The sequence below is a fragment of the Phyllostomus discolor genome, chromosome 3, assembly GCF_004126475.2.
Source record: "Phyllostomus discolor isolate MPI-MPIP mPhyDis1 chromosome 3, mPhyDis1.pri.v3, whole genome shotgun sequence".
NCBI lineage: Eukaryota > Metazoa > Chordata > Mammalia > Chiroptera > Phyllostomidae > Phyllostomus > Phyllostomus discolor.
In genome coordinates, this window is record NC_040905.2 from 61,191,844 (window position 1) to 61,212,665 (window position 20,822).

General features: G+C 34.2%; 1 protein-coding gene across 2 annotated transcripts in view; it reads right to left on the bottom strand.

Annotated features, from left to right (window-relative positions):
* KIAA0825 (KIAA0825 ortholog) overlaps positions 1-20,822 on the bottom strand; it is a 397,293-nt gene that overhangs the window by 364,355 nt on the left and 12,116 nt on the right. Inside the window, exon 2 of one of the 2 annotated variants that reach the window (XM_036020539.1) lies at positions 12,664-12,812. The exons of the other annotated variant lie outside the window; for it this stretch is intronic. The gene's annotated coding sequence lies outside the window, so the exon portion shown is untranslated. The remainder of the gene's footprint in view (positions 1-12,663; positions 12,813-20,822) is intronic. 2 annotated transcript variants of the gene reach the window in all.

A 20,822-nucleotide genomic window follows, 5' to 3' on the forward strand; every position in this document is an offset into this window, starting at 1 on the left:
GGGTCACCACCTACCTAATCACCCTCTCCCTTGCCCTAGTATCTTAGTATGAGGTGTCAGCAAATGATGGTGCAGTGTTTTTTCCATGCCCTGTAAGCTAAGAATGGTTTTTATATTTCTAATGAGTTGTAAAAATAAAAACAAACAAAAGAAAAGATTACACAGTGGCTATATATGGTCCGTAAACCCTAAGATATATACTATCTGTCTCTTAATGGAAAACATTTGCTGACCCCTGTCTTCAATAGTCACCAGATTCTTTAATCCTTTTTCTCCAGTGCCCTTATTAATGGTCACCAAATACTCTCAAATTCTTCTCCCTCTGTCTGCTACCAGTATATCCAAACTGATGTTATTTCCTGCCTGCTGAAAAAAGAAAAAAAAAGAAAAAACCCCTCTTATATGGCCTCCAGGACTCACACCTTGTGGTATAATAAAAATATATATTTTGCCCCTCATTTCCCACCCCCTTCCTTTGTCCTATGTATCTCTTTAATTTGGCCATTCTTGAGTGTATGGTTTTAATAAAACTATAATTAGAAGTATAGTGCTTTCCTGAGATGTGTAAATCATACCAATGAATAAACTAGAGGGGAGGGGGTTATAGGAACCCCCCAAAATTTGTAGTCAGCCAAGCAGAAATCATTATCCCTTGGAGACCCTACCTGTGGCTCATGTCTGAAGTGGGGGCAGTCTCATTGGACTGAGCCCTTAACTTGTGGAGTTTGCACTAAGCCCAAATGGTTAGTGTTAGAATTGAACTGAACTAAATTACAGAATACCAGGTTGGTGTCCACAGTACATACTGGCAATAGACTTCTTGTTTTACAAACCAAATCAGATCATTTCACTGGATTTCTATAATGCATAGGGCAACTCTAGGTTCTTTACCTTGTTTTTGTTTTACATATAATTCTTTATATTTAATTATATTTTTCTACTATTACTATCCTTAACTGACATCTTGAAATAGCTTCCTAGCTATAACTCCCTCTACTAAGGATGGTTTTAGCTGAAAATCACACTCATGGAGGGCATTGACTTTATCAGTGTTCATAATACTATTTATAGGCAACATATAACTATGATAACATAATTTGTATATTATCTTTAAACAGAAAAAGGTCATCTACAATTATGGCTTAAACTGTTAAGTCCCTTCTAACAACAAACTATTTTTTAGAAATTGTGAATGGTAATAAAATATACTTGTAATGAAAAATCAGGATTTAACATTTACGCTATCAAATAAACTTTGAATGTGATGCCTTAAAACACGTTCTAGTTTATTTAAGAAAAAATAAATAATTATATTCTTTTAAAACTTAGTTTTAAAATTGTATTATTTTTATCATGTGGTCTATTTCTTTAATCTTGCCTTTGCAGTACACTTTTTAATTCTATAATTCAATAACATAATTTGTTATTGGTTAAAGCAAATTTGGAATGACCTGAAAAATACTATTTAAAAGGCAATCAGTGAAAGTAAGTATTGGAGTTCTTCATGTTAAATCTAAAAATTTATCACTATGCCTGCTTTTTACTTTATTTGCTGCTTAACATATCTCAGCAGTGAATCTATCATATCAACATAGTCATCATGATTCAAGCTGCAAATAATAGAGAGTGTCAGTGTCAATTTTGCTTTCTCACACTTGCTTCCCTTCACTTCATCTGATTTTAATAATCCCTGTCAAACCACAAACAGTCCAAATTACCTTCATGACACAGAAGCTTTCAAGGAGCAGACAGAATCTCAACTTTCATTTAGCAACTACAAAAGAAAGCTGTCCAGCTGGACAAATATTATTTCCACACTTGACAATCTCTACAGTTGAGCATGAATTTTAATTTTAACTAAACCTGCCAGGAGTTTGATATTAGCTTCTTGTTTTGTGTAGATTGACTCACAGGATTATCAGACCAATGACTGTAATTGTGATGAAAGAACCCAACATTTCTATACTAAAAGATAAATTGTATACCAAAGCTGAGGGATCAAAATGAATGTATAAGAGATAATGTGAAGACATAGATCTCAGAAATAAAAACTACTTACATTAGGTGCTTTAATGACTAAAACATGTCTAAATATATACAATACACCTTGATGTAATTTTTAAAAGTAACAGCTAAGTAAAACTAAAATGTAAAAGTTAAAACTTTACTCTAAGATACCATGGAAAAACAGGTTCTAAGAATGAAATCTAAAAAGATTTTTAAATTGTTTTAGACTGATTTCACTTCAAAGTCAAATTTCTAGAACAGTTCTATGCATCTGATTATAATAAATCTGATGTTCTTGACAAGTATTAAAAAGTCCACTCTATACTAATTAATGTGCCCTTATACACTCAATGTAAACCTTCCAAAAAGCCAGAATTAGAATAAATGTTTGTAGACTATTAGCATAAAAGTTATAGTGTAAACCATATTAAGGACTATTATATCTCGGAAGTTTGATTTGTTAAACTTAAGTCTAAAAGTTTCAAATGGTAAAGTATTTCTGGGAGCATTTTCTGTCTGCGCTAGGCCTGCGTTCCCCCTACAGTTATTGGAACCTCATAATCGCCAAGTGTCTGTCCAGTGTTTGCTCCACCCTGCCACACTTGATTCTCGTGTTAGGTTCTTCCTTCTCCAAGGGCGACCCATTGGCTATTCCAGCATGATTTCTCCCCCAGCTCCATCTTGAACACTGCAGCTCAGTTTCCTTTACTACCCCTTTGCTTTTTCTTTCCCTTGGTCTTCTGACTGGACAATTTCGTCCACATCCTTATCTACCACTACAAGCTGTGTGTGAAAGCTCCTGTTCTAACTATCCAACTCCACACTGCAAAACTCCCTCAGAGCCCCACAGGCTCCTCAAACTCAACATGCTCCCAGTCCATCGTACTATTTTCCCTCTGAAACTTCTTTCTTTTCTTGAGGTCCTCATGATAGTGAGCAGCACTATCAATCTACATACTCAAGTCAGAAATGTGACAGTCATCTCCCACATTCCAACATTATCTCACCTTATCATAGCCAAAGGATCAGTCTTGCCTTGTATCTCTCACACCATTCATCTCCTCCTATTACTTGAGAGTAGGTTAAAACTCCATCATCTGGATTAGTGCAGCAGTTTCCTAAAGAGTCTCCCTTATATTTTGTATCATCTCCTTCTAACTCATTCTCTGTCCTACCACCAGAATGATCTTTGTAAAACAGAGAGAGGAATTGGTGTAGCAAGCTTTTAAGTCTAAGTGACCAAGAGTAAAGTCATCCTCTTAAAAGAGAGAGAAATCAAAGGAAGGAGTTAATCTCTAGGGAGAAATGAGTTTTTGAGAAATAATAAACTTGAACTACAAATATTACAGTTATGTATAAATAAAAAGCAACTGAATAGGGAGAAATTAATTGCACTGAGGAACAAAGAATGATGTATATATACATAAAAGGACCATATAATTTATCCAAGCTGGGATATTTTTTTGTGTGAAAATGGTACTGAAAATAGTTAAAATTATATAATTTTTGAAATGTATATATACTAACCAATTGAGTGGTTTTATTATATTTGTGGACCTATACATAATTATATTCAAAATTTTTTTCAAAAATAGCATTCTTTTAAAAAATTTTATAACTGTACTCATAAAAGTAAAAATATTCATATTTGAATATTAAAATATAGAAATATGATTCTTGATAAATTTTCATATACTTTAAATCAATTTCTTAGTTCTATCTGTCAGTTATTTCTCTGAAATATGTATTTTTTACATTATTGTATTATTTTTATATTTTTCCAAGTTACATTTTAGGGTCAGTAAATTTTAAATTGTTAATGCCTTCAACTGTTTGTTCAATATACCCTCCCTGAGGTGCTAAGCTACCTAATGAATTTCTTAAGTTCAGAGCAAAATTTTCCAGTGGAGACTTTAATTTTTTAAAGTCTCAAACATTTCTCAAATCCAAAGAGAGAAAATGTATACTGCCATGGCTAAATTATTTTTGTTTTCTTTATATCAGTCCAATCACCAAAATCTGTAGGTTGGTTATCTTGTCTATGTATAAACACATTTGTACTTTTTGACAACTACATCTTCTACTTAGCTTGGTAGATTCTGCAGATTTTTGGATGCTATTATGAATTACAATGTGCATCACAACATATTCCAAGCACAGTTTTTCCCATAGGTTTTACATTTATTTTAAAAATGTTTATGATGCCATGTTCCACCACAACATATTTTTAACATCACCAAGACCAAATAATTTTATCATGTTGCAGTTTGTATTTCAAATTATAATAATATGGAACGTTTGCTGTTTTACCTTTTACAGAATGAATATCTAAATGTTTTGATACCATGAATTAGACACAAAATTTGAGTTAATGGAATTGATTTTTAAAATTAGAAATAGTCAATGATACTAATGTAAAACTGGTATCATTTAAATGTAGATAGAATTTTTTTAATGAAGCCAATATATTAAGAGCTGTTGTTTACTTTTCATACATGCACATGAAAATTTGAAACTGAGATTGAGTGATATCAATTTAGAACCATCACTTAATCTAAATGTAAAGTCATGTTTCACAGAGGGGTACACAAATACACCTTCTGCAGATAAGTATTAAAATGTAGTATTTGCAGGGACAGTCTTTAAGGAAGGCTGTGTAGTAGATGTTGATCTTCAGCAGGCCGATGTCTTCTTGTTTTCATGAGATCAGTGATGTCATTACAGCCCCCATCGAATGTGAGTTATATATGAATTCTTTTCAGCAAGTCATAGGAAATTCAGTACTAACTGTTAAATGTGCACTGCTGTGTGTTTTTTTCAATTACTATCATCAAAAGGATTATTACAAAATAAAAAAGTGTTAGTTACCTAATAATAAAATAAATAGTTATAGATTTATACTATATGATACATGATAAAACTCTTGTAGCAACAGCGTTTAGTGTACTCATTGTATGGCAAGATTAAATAAAGGCTGAAAAACTGTACAATCCATGGCCAGGGCATGTGTCCAGCAGAACTGGCTGGCACATCAAGTGACCAGCAGAGGTGGTAGCATCGAATATTTCTGCCATCACCATCACACAAAAGCTGAAAAAGTTAGCCGTACCTAACTGCTCATGCCAGAGTGCAATCATTTTACCAGCAAGTACCTTTTATGATGCCCTTAAAAAAAAAAAGTGTTAGCTTATAGTATTACTTCTGGAAGGGAGCTGGAAAAGAAAAATGAGATACTGCCAATTTAACCATATGTTAAAGTGAGAATTCTGTTCACCACACTGACATCTCACATATGAAATCGTGTCACAATGTGGAGATACAAAGTGTAGGTCTACTTAAACCTAATCTAGTTTATTTACATGCAATTTTTAAATAATACTTCATTCAAAAATGAAAAATCTGACACAAATGGTAAACTAGATGAAATACCAGGACAAAAGGCATAAAATGAAACTATTCTGGGCAAGTTGTATATATAAAAGGATGTCATTATGATGTGCTATTTTAAATGACAATATGACATATATAAAGTGGAACTTATGTGCCTATAAAAAATGATCATCTAGATCTATGGCATGACCCAGAAAGATTTCCAGAAAACTGTATTATTTCATTTTAAAAAGTAAGTTGTAGAACTATAATACAGCATAATAATTTTTTAAAACAGACAAACCATCCCAAAAAATGAGAATGGATACTCAAAAGCTATTAACAGTGACAATCTAAGGGTGATGGAACTAAAAGGGGAAAGGGAAATGGGAATTTTTACTCTTTATAGTCTTCTATTTTTGTGTGAACTTACTATAATAGGCATGTCTTATTTGTGACACATAAGAAGCAAAAAATGTAAAAACATAAAAATATTATAAAACATTAACTATTTTAGTATTAACTGAGTGGTACAAGTAACAAATGACCTAGAATCCTGCAATGGGAAGTTCCATATGGGTAGATGGAGATCAGGATGTCAAGCTGCCAAGAAATCGGAAGATGAAGGCATTCTAAAGGTGATCGTCCCCAAAGCCTCGCAGGAACCACAGGTGGAGACGTTTAGTCTCTCACTGTATACAGGTTCAAGTGTTCTCCAATCCTAGGAATGATCCAATAACTAGTGAAGGAAGGACATAAGAAGCCTTAGACATACAACAGCTTGAGAATTAAATAATGAGTCTATCTACTACTTATTTACCTCTCTTCCACAGCCGGGGCTTTCACTCAGTTGTGTATTACCAATGTATAATTAGGTCCCTATCTTGAATTTTCTTTGTACATACTGGGATTCCACTCCTAGACCCTAGCCACAGGGAGCTGCTCCAGATTCATGAACTACCACCAGCAGGGGTCCCTGGTAATTTAAATGATGAGAACATCACTGGAGCATAAATGAAACTGTCTGGGGAAGCTGGAGCAGGCAATTTATGGATGAAAACAGTGAAAGGTAAAATTAAAGAAGTATGCTATGGCCAGCTAGGTAAGCTAAACCCTGCTTTTTTTCCTCCAGGAAAAATACATTTGAGCTTTATCCTGTACAAAACAGGGAGTCCTGTGTTTTTAATTAAGGCAGTACATGACAAGTATTTATAAATATTCATCAAACAGGGTGATACAATGGTTTGGCGTGGGGAGAAAAAATAGAAGTGGGAATATCAACTAGGAGGACTGTCAATTAATCCAATTGAAGGACATGAATAGGAAGAGGATGAGGCCATGAGAAAAGGAAAGACAGCTTTTGTAAAGAATTTCCAGAGCATAAGTAGGTACCTTGGAGTCACTGAGGCAGGAAATTATAGCTGAAGGAAAACCAAGCAGGTGTAACACATCTCAGGCATCAACAAGCTTGGACTTTAGACCCACCTCATCAGAAAGGCCAAGCAGGGCAACTGGAAATCATAAAGTCATGTTAGGAGGCAGAAACTTGTGGATATGTCACTAGAAACTAGCAAAAGGTGTGGTCCACTAGCCAGGGTGTGGTCCTTCCTAGACAATAAAAATCAGTGCAGGGAAAGACCAATCGTGACAGTAGTAGCTAAGTAAAAGAGATGAGCATCATACAGAGCAGGGCATACTTGTGGTCAAAGGCTCATATGTTCATACAGTTTTGCTGAAGACAGTCAAAAATACCACCCAGTGCATGTCCATGCTAGCCTTCAAAAAGCTAGCTGGGGAGCGGCTAACTACTATGGTTATTCTGCTGGCTGGAGTCCAAGAACAGGCAAGGGCAGTGAGATGAGGCTATAGGGAAATTTATGTAGCAAGGAATAAATTATTATAAAGGAAATTCTGAAATTCTGAATATGGATGACAGAATGATACTTTATGGATAGATTTTTAAAACTTAGGAGGAAAATAGTGATAAGAAGGCATTACAAATTCAGTTTTAGACATGACAATTCTGAGTGGATTATATGAATGAAAATGTCCAGAACAGAGATGGAGGAGGCATGCAAGGAAAATGCATAAGAAAACATAATGCTTATAATGTCTCACTGAAGTTCAGAACACTAAGAGTCAGACAGTCTCTTTCAACTTTTTTGGACTATGAGCCCCAGGTTAAAAGAAGTGCACAGCAATCTAATGTGTACATGTGAATGCACATATCTTAGACAAAAGCTTCATGAAATATTACTTACCTTTAGTACTTTTGTTTTATTCTACTCTCGTCCTTCTCTTTCCACTACTCTTCTTTTTTTTTTTTTTTAATGCTGCACACAACTTTCAAACTGATTTAAATATGTACATTGTGGCTAAGATTTTTAGGTTACAAAGAGAACTTTGTGGTCATTTTCTAGAACTATCTACACAAATACAACTGACAAATCCAGAAGAGATGTTCTTTGAGAAAGGGTAAAGAGAAAAGAAAATCAAGGATTAGAATGGGGAATACAAACAAGAAGTAGGAGAAAGACCAAAGAAGATCAAGTAAAGAGGATCAGAAGAGGGGGAAAACAAGTATCAAAAGAGGACAATGTTGGAAAGAGGAGTGGGTAGTCAAAAAAAGCTTCTTTCAATTTATGTCTTTGCCTCTACTGCAGTGTTTCTCAAAGTGTACTCTAAGAAGTGGAATTACCTTAGCCACTTGTTAAAAATTCAAATACCCCTGGCTGGCGTAGCTCAGTGGATTGAGCGCAGGCTGCAAACCAAAGCATCGTAGGTTTGATTCCTAGTCAGGGCACATGCCTGGGTTGCAGGCCACGGCCCCCAGCAACCACACATTGATGTCTCTCTCTCTCTCTTTCTCCTTCCCTCCCCTCTCTAAAAATTAATAAATGAAATCTTTAAAAAATTTTTTAAAAATTCAAATACCTGGACCCCATTCTAGGCCAGTGAATTGGAACTCTCTGGAGGTGGGTCCTGGGATTGGCAATTTAAAAGTTTCTGAGAACATTCTTTTCACCAAGTATTTTTATCTTAGTGCTTTTAACAAATCAGCTTTCAAAATGGTATTTTCCAGACACATGCAATCTTACTTTACATGTTAGAGGTATTCTTGAAAAGTTGTTGAGTGAGTACTTGCATACAAAACCATTATTTTCCTAAAGACTAGAATGATTAATTTCAGAATTATCTTCATCCTGAAGGAAACAAAAAAGTTTCCTGGAGCATTCATCCTTTAAACAAACATCTTTATTCATCTAATTTTTCTGTATTGCTTATGCAAGTGGTTGGCCAACTGGACTTACAATCATGACCTTTATTCACTTTAAAAGCACATAAATTAAAAAACTCAATTTACCGCTAACACATTTTATTTTGATTTTGAACTGATCTCACTGGACTTAACAGTTTAAATGTCACCATCAAGTGACATTTAGCAGAACTCATAAGCAGGAAGTACCACAGGGTAATAGTTTTCAGAAAATATAAAAACTGAAGTTTGTAATTTGGACTTTAACAGCAAAAGTATGCCTTTATGTGATAAGTTCTCCTAAGATATATATTTGTCAGTTTATTGCTAAGTAATAGCCAAGACGTGAACCTATTCTATTCCAAGATAGGAACCATAGCTAACAACTACAGAAGCTTACATTTATGCACTTACCCACATAAGGCCCTGTTCTAAATCCTTTACCTGGATTAACTCATTTCTTCTTCACAACAATCCTGTGATGCACCATTTTAGACTTTATTTCCCAGATGGTGAAGCTGAGGAAGCTGTATAACTTTCCTGAGCTCCCACAGCTAGAAGTAGGAGCTGAGATTCAAATCCAGGCAGCCTGTCTCTAAAGTCCATACTCAAAGGCAATGTGCCTCACTGTGATTATATTGATAGAAAGTCTCAGCTGTTGAAGTAGTTAGTTGCCATGCAGAAAGACTTGCTGTTTATAATCTGGGATTTTTTTTTCCTATTCTTTATACAATTGATTTCAAAGTAACTGGGGTCTACTTTAAATCCCTACTCATGTTTAGTTACTAGATCTTATTATAAGGAACTTTATCTATGATAGGAATACCCAAAAGAGCATAAAGATGGATTTTTAGTAACACACTATAAATAAAAACAGAAATTTGTTTTAAAAGATACTTAATTCTTTGTATAAGGGCAGGCTAGCATCGTGATTTAGAGGTTTCCCAAACTTTAAGTTACCAACAACCTAGAAATCTTGTTACAAAATGTAAATCTTCAGTAGGCCTAGGTTGGAACCTGAGATTCTAAATCTCAAACAATTCCCAGGTAACAGTGATACTGCCGGCCTGGAGACCATACTTTGAGCAGTGAGGGCTTAGAGTGCGATCTCTGGGGTTATACTGCTTGTGTCTGTGTCCCAGCTTCATTATTTTACTAGTCTTGTAACATTCTCTTCATGTGCCTCCATAGCATCTATAAAATAGTGAGATCATTAAAGGGTTGTTATGAGGATTACATGAAATAATCCATGGACAGTACTTAGATCAGTTGCTGGCATATAGAAAAGTACTCGATACACATTATGCCTTACTATTACAGAAAACTAATAAAAGCATATATTGTACCCTGTTAGAAAGCCATTTATAGAATTGACTGATGTAACAGAAACAACACATAAAATTTCATCATTCTTTTCCAGGCAGTCACTAGAATATGACTGTTCATTGAAGGACATTAAATATATAAGTTAGAATCACTACCCAGCTTTACTAAATACAAAAATCTGAAACTGCTCTAAATGAATTTGCAAGAAGTTGGGTTGGCCTATAATGTTTAGGGAGAATATTTAATTTCTCTGTCAGAAAAATTTTTATATTGCACATGTACACTGAATTATAATTCATTTATTTGAATATTTTCCTCTGATTTTAGAAAGCTTTCTCTGAATTTCTGGTTAAAAATCTTATTTTTATCAACTAGAAATCTGAACTAGTATTAGTGTAGACAATAATTTTAAAAATTTGTTCAAACAAAGGCACTAGTGCAGCTTAAATGAGTTTGGAGAACTTAGCTAAAACCTTCATACACAACTGTATACATTTTCAAACCACTACACAATAAAGCATGATTACCTCTTATTGTTGAGGACTGGGACTGAGAACGAATACTACTTGTTAGAATTGTGATGATTTAATAATGATGAGATATGGGAGGACCAGGGAGTAGGAAATGTAAAATTAGGACCAGGAATGAAGACAAAATTCCATAGCACTGTTCTAAATGAAAACTGTTAGAAATTTCTCAAATTCAACACTGTTTGAAAAATAAAGATACATACACACGTGTATATATAAGCGATAGGAGATGAAGTACACTAGGAAAGAAAGATTATCAATGTTTTGCCCAGTCGTTCACAAAAAACAGGAAGGATAAAATCTGGTGGTTCAATCCAGGAGGAGATGAACACTATGGAAGTGTTTTGGATTCGTCAGTATTATTATGAGTCAGCAGGAAAAGATCAATAAACAATTTGCTTCTCTTTTGATCTTATATTTCTCTAACGCAGGTGCTGAAAAAAGACAACTATATGATAGATTCTAATGTTCATTTCTCTAAATTAAAACTAGATTCAGCACAGGCAATGAAGACTTGCTTTGGCAGATCATGGCAGATAAAAATCAGAAAAGGAGAGGAATTTGGGTAAGTAGATCATTCTCCCCCTCCTCTCTTCCCTTTCTTTCTTTCCCTCCAGAACACTCCTGGCTGCTCCTTTAATGTCTGGTGTGGTATCTGAAAAATTCATAACACAAGTAACAAGTGCTACTTACTTTAGAAAGCAAGATTTTATTTTCAAAAATCTGCACAACAGTGTTTTATAAAAATGTCTGCCATATGAAATTTTTCAAGGCATGATTTACCTATACTCAATTATACTGCATAAGAATTCTTCGAGTGAAATAATTATCAGGTTTAACTTGTAATTTTAGTGGGGGGAAAAAAGCAATTGTAGGAATTGTGATTCTTAACATCTACAGAGGTGATAACCACCAAGACCAAATGGTTAGCATTAATGGTGCAAGAATAATAGAGTGTGAACTGAATTATACCAACATCATGTCTTATTATTTGGGTTTATATTAGCCTAAATCAAATTCCTGAGAAGCAGAAATTCACTAAATGCCTCAGATAACTTTTTCCACGTACAAGGCAGATATTAGCTGTCTTTCAACACCAGAGAAGCAAGGAATTCCTCTGCAGTGTGACCTATTTATGCCTCTTAGATTTATCGTATGCATTTTTTAATGACCCCAAACCAAAGGAAATGTGGAAACCTATTTGAAAAGCTGACATTAAGGTTGTGACACCAACCAAAACAACAAGAAAATTTAAAGTTAAACTGACACACAATCCCCAAATCAGCCTGTTACACTCCTAATTTAAAAAACAGTTACCATGTGAAATAGTGATGGCATGTCAGCTTCTGCTTTGAAACTCCTGAATATTGTCATTTGGTGTTTGTGTCACAACCTCAATATTATTTAAATATAGTTGTAAATATCTATTATTTAAAAAAGTATCTTTGAATTGAAGATACTCATAAAGCTTTGAAGAAACCAACCTCAAAGCACTCTATTCCCAGAGTGCCATTTTTATTAGAAGTGGTGCATAAAACATTCGCTGTTGATAAATCTAATTCATTAAAAGGTGAGATGGATGCATTTTAAAATAACTGGCTGGCATCATTATCTGCAGTGCCTTTTATAAATTATTCCTCTTTCCCTTTCGACTGAACTTGTCACAGTTCCCTTGCAGGGTCTGAGTGTTATGCCTTATAGTCAATGCTTTCAACATGTTTAGACAAGTCATAAGTTAAACAAGCAGTGGTACTTTATTTTCTAGAAATGAGAAAGGGTTGCAGAAATAGTTACAGGTTATTTCATTCAATTCATTGATTTTTAACTAAAGACATGCAAAGATAGTTAGTGGTGGTTTCATCTCACACAAAGGATTTAAAAATAAAACTATACTGTTGGGGTAAAGGAAGAATGTCAAAGAAAGAAACAAAGAGAGATGCTGGCAGCCCTGCTGCACTGTTGTACAGACTTAGTTTAAAATTGAATTGTGCTTCCCCTGACATAGGAGATCAAGTACATCATGAGGCTGACAGCTGGCTAGCAAGCTAACTTCCTAAAGGAAAATGTGAACTGTACTTCTGTTAGAGGCTAAAGGAATAGAATTAAAGAAACCTTCAAGGAAATGAAGCTGGCAGTGTACAAATTATTCAGAATATGAAGGAAAACATTTCTTACCTAATTTGTTTCAGAAGATGCTAAGAATGAGCTGGTCTTCTAATCCTAAGTAGGTGGAAAATTACTTCCTTCTGATTTGTCAGTAAAAGCTGCCCTGTCTTTATGATTTTCAGCAGAGCAGTTTTTTTCCCAAAATATACAAAAGGTACCTATAAAATAATTAGATAAAACTTTATTACTGTCACAATGGAGGGGTCACAGTCACAACATTAGTTCTCCACATAGGTAGTGACAATACTCTCATTAGGTTATGACATACGGCCTCAATCCACGAGATGCTGAAGATACATAAAGACACACTTAAGTTGGAGGACCTCAGAAAAGCTTATTAACAAGATGATCCACAGGTTACAAATACATGGGTAACAAAGGCTCCTGGGAAAGGGAATATTTAAAACATTCCTTTTATTTTCATTGATTTTTCAAATGTTTCTAAAGAAATGCAGATCACAGAGAATAAGGGAGGGTTGCACAATATAGAACAAGCAGTCAGTTGCCCTATAACAGTGTATTAAAACCATCTTTCCTCCACTCTTCTGAATTTTGTTAAACCAGATTCTGACTCAATTGATCTGGGGTTGAGGCCTGAGATTCTGTATTTCTAACAAGCTCCCAAGTAATGTTACCAATGCTGTGGGCGGGTCCACAGGATACACTTTCACTAGTGAGTTTCCACCAGTCTCTTTGTCTTTCCTGCACCACAGTACACTGCTGTTACTTTTAGCGATTGACCCTTTGTCTTTCCACATAATTTTAGAATGTTTTGTCAAGTATTTTCTCTTTCCCATCAAAATAAATAGAAATTTGACTGAGATTTCATTAATTAAATTAGGAATCCATAAAATGTTGACTTTTCCAAGTCATGCGTATTTTATATCCTTCCACTTATTGAGGTCTTACTGACTACACAACAACGCTTCCTTATTTTCCCATGGGAGTTTTGTATATCGCTTGTTATGTTAGATGTTTTCCTAGGCATTTCATATTTTGAATGTTAGTTTAAATAGTATCTTTCTACTAAAGCTTTTTTTATTTTTGTTCATATATATATTTGTATAATTTTGTCTATTGATGTTTTTATATAGGATATTTGTTAAACTCTATTGTTTTTTCTGTAGTTTTATATCATGTACAAATAATGAATTTTACCTCATTCCCAAAATTATACTTCTTATTCATCTGGCCTTACTAAAAGAAAAAATAATGAAACAATAAATATACTTTCTAATAGAAAAGAATATTTTGTTATCTACAATCAGCCAAAATGATCTTTTGGTTAGGCAGGCCTAGGTTGACTAGAAAACTGATGTGAAGAAGATTCTGTGTTTCTTTTGACATTTATTCATTGTCCTCATATTCTTGGCTTTTTTTTTTTTTTGGTGCTTGACATACAAGAGCTTTAATGTTACTAACATCTACTACCCCAAGGTGATTTTTCAATTTATATTTCATCAGAAACAGATAAGAACCCTCATGGACAACTTTAGCACTTGAGAAATAAATCTGAACAAAAGGGGAAACAGAGGAATTATCATAAGGGATGCGGTTCACTCCCACTTGAGAACTAACATGGAGATGCCAATGCGAGGAAGCCACTTTAGAGGTATAGTACACAGCCTAACTCCACAGCTAAAATCACATGGGTTTTTTTGGAAAACTCATAAATACCTAAAGTTATTTTCTTGATGACAATGTCAGTCTGCTGTAGGGTGAATTGTTCTTTCTGAGAGCTCTCCTTCAATCAGCTTGACCAAAAGAAAAAATTAACACTTACTATTTCACAAACTGTCAATGTTAATTAACACTGGTTACCTGAGGAAAGGTAAATATACATGATGGCAGGATGGTGGAGAGGGTAAAGGAAAAAAAAGGAGGCATTAACTAAAATAATAACCATTATAGTAGTAGTAAAAACACAGTAAACTGTTTCATTAAAAATGTGTTCACAATTGACTACAAACAATAATTATGAAGAAGTAGGGCAATATAGAACATGCTTAAATGGAGAAGTGAGAACAGAACCCAAGACAGCATGTGCACACTATATCGCAACTATTTAAAAATATGTGCACAAGCCCTGGCTGGTGTGGCTCAGTGGATTGAGTGCTGCCAGCCTGCAAACCAAAAGGTCACCAGTTCAATTCCCAGTCAGGGCACATGTCTGGGTTGTGGGCCAGGTCCCCAGTAGGTGGTGTGTGAGAGGCAACCACACATTGATATTCCTCTTCCTCTCTTTCTCCCTCCCTTTCCCTCTCTCTAAAAATAAATAAATTAAAAATCTTTAAAAAATATGTGCACAAAATTTTTCATTAGAAAGATCAATCAGTGTGTATATATTTCTCCATCTCCCTCCAGAGATCCCCTTAAAAAGATCGTAAAAGTGTATATTGGGGTGGAGGGAGAGGATGTAAACCCATTAACTGTGAAGATAATGAGCAAGCTCTCCCTATAAATTTGTACAAGGTAAGACAGATGTATAAACATTCACAGGAGAATTAGCAGGAAAAGCCAAATTACAGAATGTCTGCGCAGAGCACTGCAATGAAGGGAATAAACCAGATACCCCTGGCAGAAGTGTGGAGTAAGAAGTGAGGCTAAAATATGCAATCAATTGAAGATTTGTCCAAGAAACACCGAATCTCCTTCCCCTTTCTTTTTGTGCAAGCAATTGCTTTCTTTTTATCTGTAGTCAAATATCTGACTGTGAATAAGAAAACAAATAAGTAAATGAAAGAAGTGTTGTGTTTGAGGAAATGAATTGTCTAGGAAAGTAGAGAACAGAGTGCAGATATGGGTGTCCTCAAAAAGAAGTTGGCCTCATTCCGGCCTTTAGTTGACTTCCAGTAAACTAATGCCCCCCATCTATTCATTCTAAAGCAACCCATCTAAGTCAAATCAGTACCATCCAAATATAATTTCCAAGCAGCTTTTTAATTTTTTCTTTTCCAACAAGAATGCACAGCCAAGGACCACTGCGCATTTGAAAAAAAAATTCACATTTGAGATCAATGTAAAACAAAAGTTTACCCCAAAGAAAACAGAGATAAATCAGTTAATAGAACATGTCAATTTTTCATCTTCCTGAGAGAATAAAGGGAAAAAGTGTATATATAACACAAGACCAGAAACAGGATTTTTCAGGTATGGCTGACTGTGATCAGCAAATACACTTCCAAAAAAGAAATTATAGAGCTAGACAAAATTGACAAATACAACTATTTTGGTGTTCTAGAAATTGACCAAAGAAATATAACAATTTGAGAAACATTTACATTTGAAAAACTGTTCATCTTTAGGTTAGAACACTAGGACCCTGTGGCATTCTGGCCTGGAGCTACTCTTATTACCATCAATCACAGCTCAGACTGTGTAGAGGTCCTTCCAGGATGGGAAAGATCGAAGGACTGGAAATTTCTCTACTGTGGTCTAAGGGTGGTCATCTGCGTTTGAGTGGTAGGTGATGTCTAACTCAGGAGTGTCTCAGTGCAAGTGATAACCTTAGAAGTAGGCAAGTAGGAAGAGCCAAAGAGTTCTATTAGTCCAAAATCACTGTCAAAATTGGGGCAAGAATATTCTTGGCTAAGGCTAAGTATGTGCGATGGAGACTAAAAAGAAACAAAACTAGCCACACATTCCTGAGGCTGAATAATCACATGCACAGAGGAAATGTGAAAGAACCCAGGAGAAAAGCAAAAGCAGGGACAGAGAGATCCACGGGAAGATGAGAAATGACTTACTGACGTCAAGAGTTTAGACACAACCACTGCCCAAGCATCGGCTTATCATTTAAGTTACAAGGACACAGGGCCAAGTCCCAGAGAGTCAAATGTAAATTTCAAGATGAGAATATTAAAATAAAAACCCAGATACATCAGTGGCCATACATTACAAAGGAGATTGATGCCACTGATTAAGTTTAGCCAAATTACTAAACAAAGAAATCAGCAAATAAACAAATCCACAACATCATTCAGAGATTACAAAATCAGAATCCAGAGCTGCTACTATATATGTTAAAAAATATCCAGTTTTCAACAAGAAATTATGAGGCATGAAATATGAAAAGAAAAACAGTCAATAGCAACATTTTGAGTGTCCTTAGATGTTGGATTTAAACAAAGTCTTTAAAGCAGCTATTATAAATACACTTAAAGAACCAAAGATAACCATATTTAACTATCTTTAATTCACCAATTCTTTCTACAGGTCATTTTGAATCTGCTCTCAAGTTCCTCTAGTGAATTTTCTTTTTATATACTGGACTTTGTAACTTCAAAATTTCCATTTTGTTCAAAAATATTGAGAATCCTTTTTTTTTAATTCATTGTCGTACTTTCCTTTTATTTCTTAACATAAACTACTCAATCTGGAAAAAACAGAGAGAAAAAAGAATTTTTTAAAAAATGAGCAAAAACTCACTGGTATTTGGGACAATCATAACCATGTATTAGTATCCCAGAAGGAGACAGAGTAGTAAGTAGAAAAATATATATGTGAAGAAACAAGGGGCAAAAACATACCAAATTAGATGAAAAGAAATAATCTACTCATCAAAGAAGTTCAAAGGACCCCAAGTAGGACAAACAGGAAGAGATCAATATCCAGACATAACACAATCAAACCATTAAAGGACAAAGACAAAGAAATGAAAAGCAGTAAGAGAAAAGTGACTCCTCACAGAAAGGTAAGCACCGACAAAACAATGGAGGCCAGAAGTCAGTGGAATGAGAATGCTCAAAGTGCTGGATAAAAATTGTCCAGCATATATTCTGTATCAAGAATAACTATACTTTAAATTGAAGGCAAAATAAAACCATCCCTTTTAAAACTGAAGACAAAATAAAGATTGAGAATTTGTTACTTGCAGAGCAGTCTTTAATAGTAAAGGAAATTTTTCAAGCTAAAAGAAAAATAACATCAGATGGTGAAATTGTGGGTTAATACGAAAGACTGTGATATATTATTTTATTGATTTTTTAAAAAGGCATAGATTGTATAAAGTTATAACTATTAAAATATATTATTTAGTTTATAACATGTAGAGGTATGATACATATGACAATAGCAGAAAAGGCAGGAAGGAATAGACCCACATTAGAACAAAGCTTCTACATTTTGTCCAAAGTAAGTTGGTATTAACTGGATTGTATTTAGTTGGCTGTGGTATAGTAAAATGTAGACTGTATTCTCCAGACCAAACACTTAGAAGATAACTTTTTCAAAGGTAAAGTTGCACTAGAAATCTAAATGTGCATACACTAAAAATAATTATTTAATACAAAAGAAGTCAGTGAAGGTAGAAAAGGGAATAAAAAAAGCTAGGAGTTATATAAAAATGAACCATAATGGGAAATGTAAATCTCACCACACCAGCAAGCACATTAAATGTGAATGGTCTAAATATCTCAACCAAAAGCAGAAACTGTCAGACTAGATAAAAAAAGCAAGATCCAACTAAATCAATAGCAAAAATAAATCCTGGAAAGCCTCCAACATTTGGAAGTTAAAAAGCATGCTTCTAAATAACAATGTCAAAAAGGAAATCACAAGGGATATTAGAAAATATTTTTTACTGAATGATAGTGAAAATACAACACCTCACATTTTATGGGATCCATAAAAAGCAGTGTTTAAAAGGAAATCTATAATTCCACCTATATCAGAAAAGAAGAAAGATTACAAATAGATAACATAACATTCGATCACTAGAAAAAGGAGAGTAACCACATCCAAAGCAAGAAGGGGGTAACACAAGATTATAGCTGAAATAAAATAGAAAAAAATAGAGAAAATAAAATCAAAAGCTGGTTCTTTGGAAAGATCAACAAAATAGTAAACCTTCAGCTAGACTGATCAAGAAAAACAAGATACAAATTACCAAAATAATGAAAAAATGCCACTACTGGCCATAGAGAAATCAAAGGATTCTAAGACAACAGGATGAATAACTTTATAGACATTTTCTTTAGAAGACATAAATGACTAAAACTGACTTAAGAAATTTGAAAATGGAATAGGCCTAAAACAAGTAAAGAAATTGAAATACTAATTCAAAAATTTGCCCATAAGGAAAAGTTACAAGAGCTTCACTGGTGAATTCCATGAAATAATACTAACATTTCACAGACTCTTTGAGAAAACAAAGGAAAGAAAGCTTCCTGACTCATTCAGTGACAGTATTACCTCAATAAGAAAGCCAAACACACCACAAAAACATAAAACTGCAGGTTAACTGCCTATATTAAAAAAGAAAGATCTAATATCAATATGCTAACCTTCACCCTTAAGAAACTAGAAAAAAGAAGGGCAAGTAAAACCCAAAGCAAGCAGAAGAAAGGAAACAACAATAAATGTTAGACTGGGAATAAATAAAAAGGATAGAAATCCAATAGAAAAAAATTAATGAAACTAAAGCTGATACTTTGAAAACATGTTCAAATGACAAATCTTAGCTCAATTTATTAAAATTAGGAATGAAAGAAGGTACATTATTACTGACTTACAGAAATAACTATGAAGGGATACTAAAAGCAAATGTATATCATTAAATTATATATATAATCTAGATCAGGGGTGTCAAACTCTTTCATTACGGGCCACATCAGCCTCGTGGTTGCCTTCAAAGGGCCGAAATAATTTTAGGACTGTATAAATGTAACTACTCCTTAACAGTTAAGGAGTTGAATTTACATTTGGCCCCTTGAAGGCAACTAACTGTGAGGCTGATGGCCCCCAGTGAAAATGAGTCTGACACCCCTGATCTAGATGAACAAATTCCTAGAAAGACATGAAGTACTGACAAGAGTCAGGAAAATAAAAAAACATGAGCAGACCTTTAACAAGTAAGCAGATTGAATTAATAATTGAAAACTTTTCCACAAACAGAAGCCCAGGGCCAGATGGCTTCACTGGCTGGTGAATTCTACCAAAAACTTAAAGAATTAACACCAATGCGCCCTGGCTGGTGTAGCTCAATGGATTGAGCGTTGGCTGCGAACCAAAGTGTCTCAGGTTCGATTCCCAGTCAGGGTACATGCCTGGGTTGCAGGCCATGACCCCCAGCAACCACACATTGATGTTTCTCTCTCTATCTCCCTCCCTTCTCTCTCTAAAAATAAATTTAAAAAATCTTTAAAAAAAAAAAAAAAAGAATTAACACCAATGCTTCACAGATTGTTCCAAAAGAGGAGAGAACACTTCCCAACTCATTCTCTGAGGCCAGTATTACCCTGATACCAAAATAAGACAAAGACACCACAAGAAAACTGCAGACCAATGTCTCTAGAAATATAGAGGCAACATACTCAAAATATTAGCAAATAAATAAAAGAATTATACACAATGACTAAGCATAATTTATTCCATGATGGTAAAGTTGAACCTACAAAGGAAAGTGAGTCAATGTAATACATCTTATTAATATAATAAAGGACAAAAACTACATAATAATCTAAGTATATGCAGAGAAGAATGTGTTAAATTCTAACACCCATTAATGATAAAAGCACTCAACAAACTAGGAATAGAAGGGAACTTCTTCACTGATAAAGGATATCTATAAAAAACCCACAGCTGAGTTCATACTTAATAGTAAAAGACTGAAAGCTTTTCTCTTAAGATCAGGAACAGGACAAGAATGTCTTTCAGCATTTCTATTTAACATTCTATTGGACGTTCTAGCCAGGACAATTAGGCAAAAGTAGTAAGTAGAAGGCATCAAGACTGGAAAGGGAGAAGTAAAAGTATCTACTTATAGATGACAAGATCTTATATGTAGAAAATCCTAAGGGATTCTAAAACAAACAAAAAACTCAAACTGTTGGAGCTAATAAGTACATTCAACAAAGTTTGTAGGATATAAGATTAGTAAACAAAAATCAATTATATTTCTATACACTAACAATTGACAACTTGAAAATAAAATTAGGAAAACAATTTCATTTACAATAGCACCAAATAGAATAAAATATTTAGGAAAAATTTAACAAAAACACTGCAAGACCTGTTCATTGCAAACTACAAAACATCTTTGAAAGAAACTGAATTAGATCTAAGTAAGTGAAAAGTCCATGCTTATGTATTGAAATATTTAATATTGTTAAAGTGGCAATACTTCCCAAATTCATCTACAGATTAAATGCAATCCCTATCAAAATCCC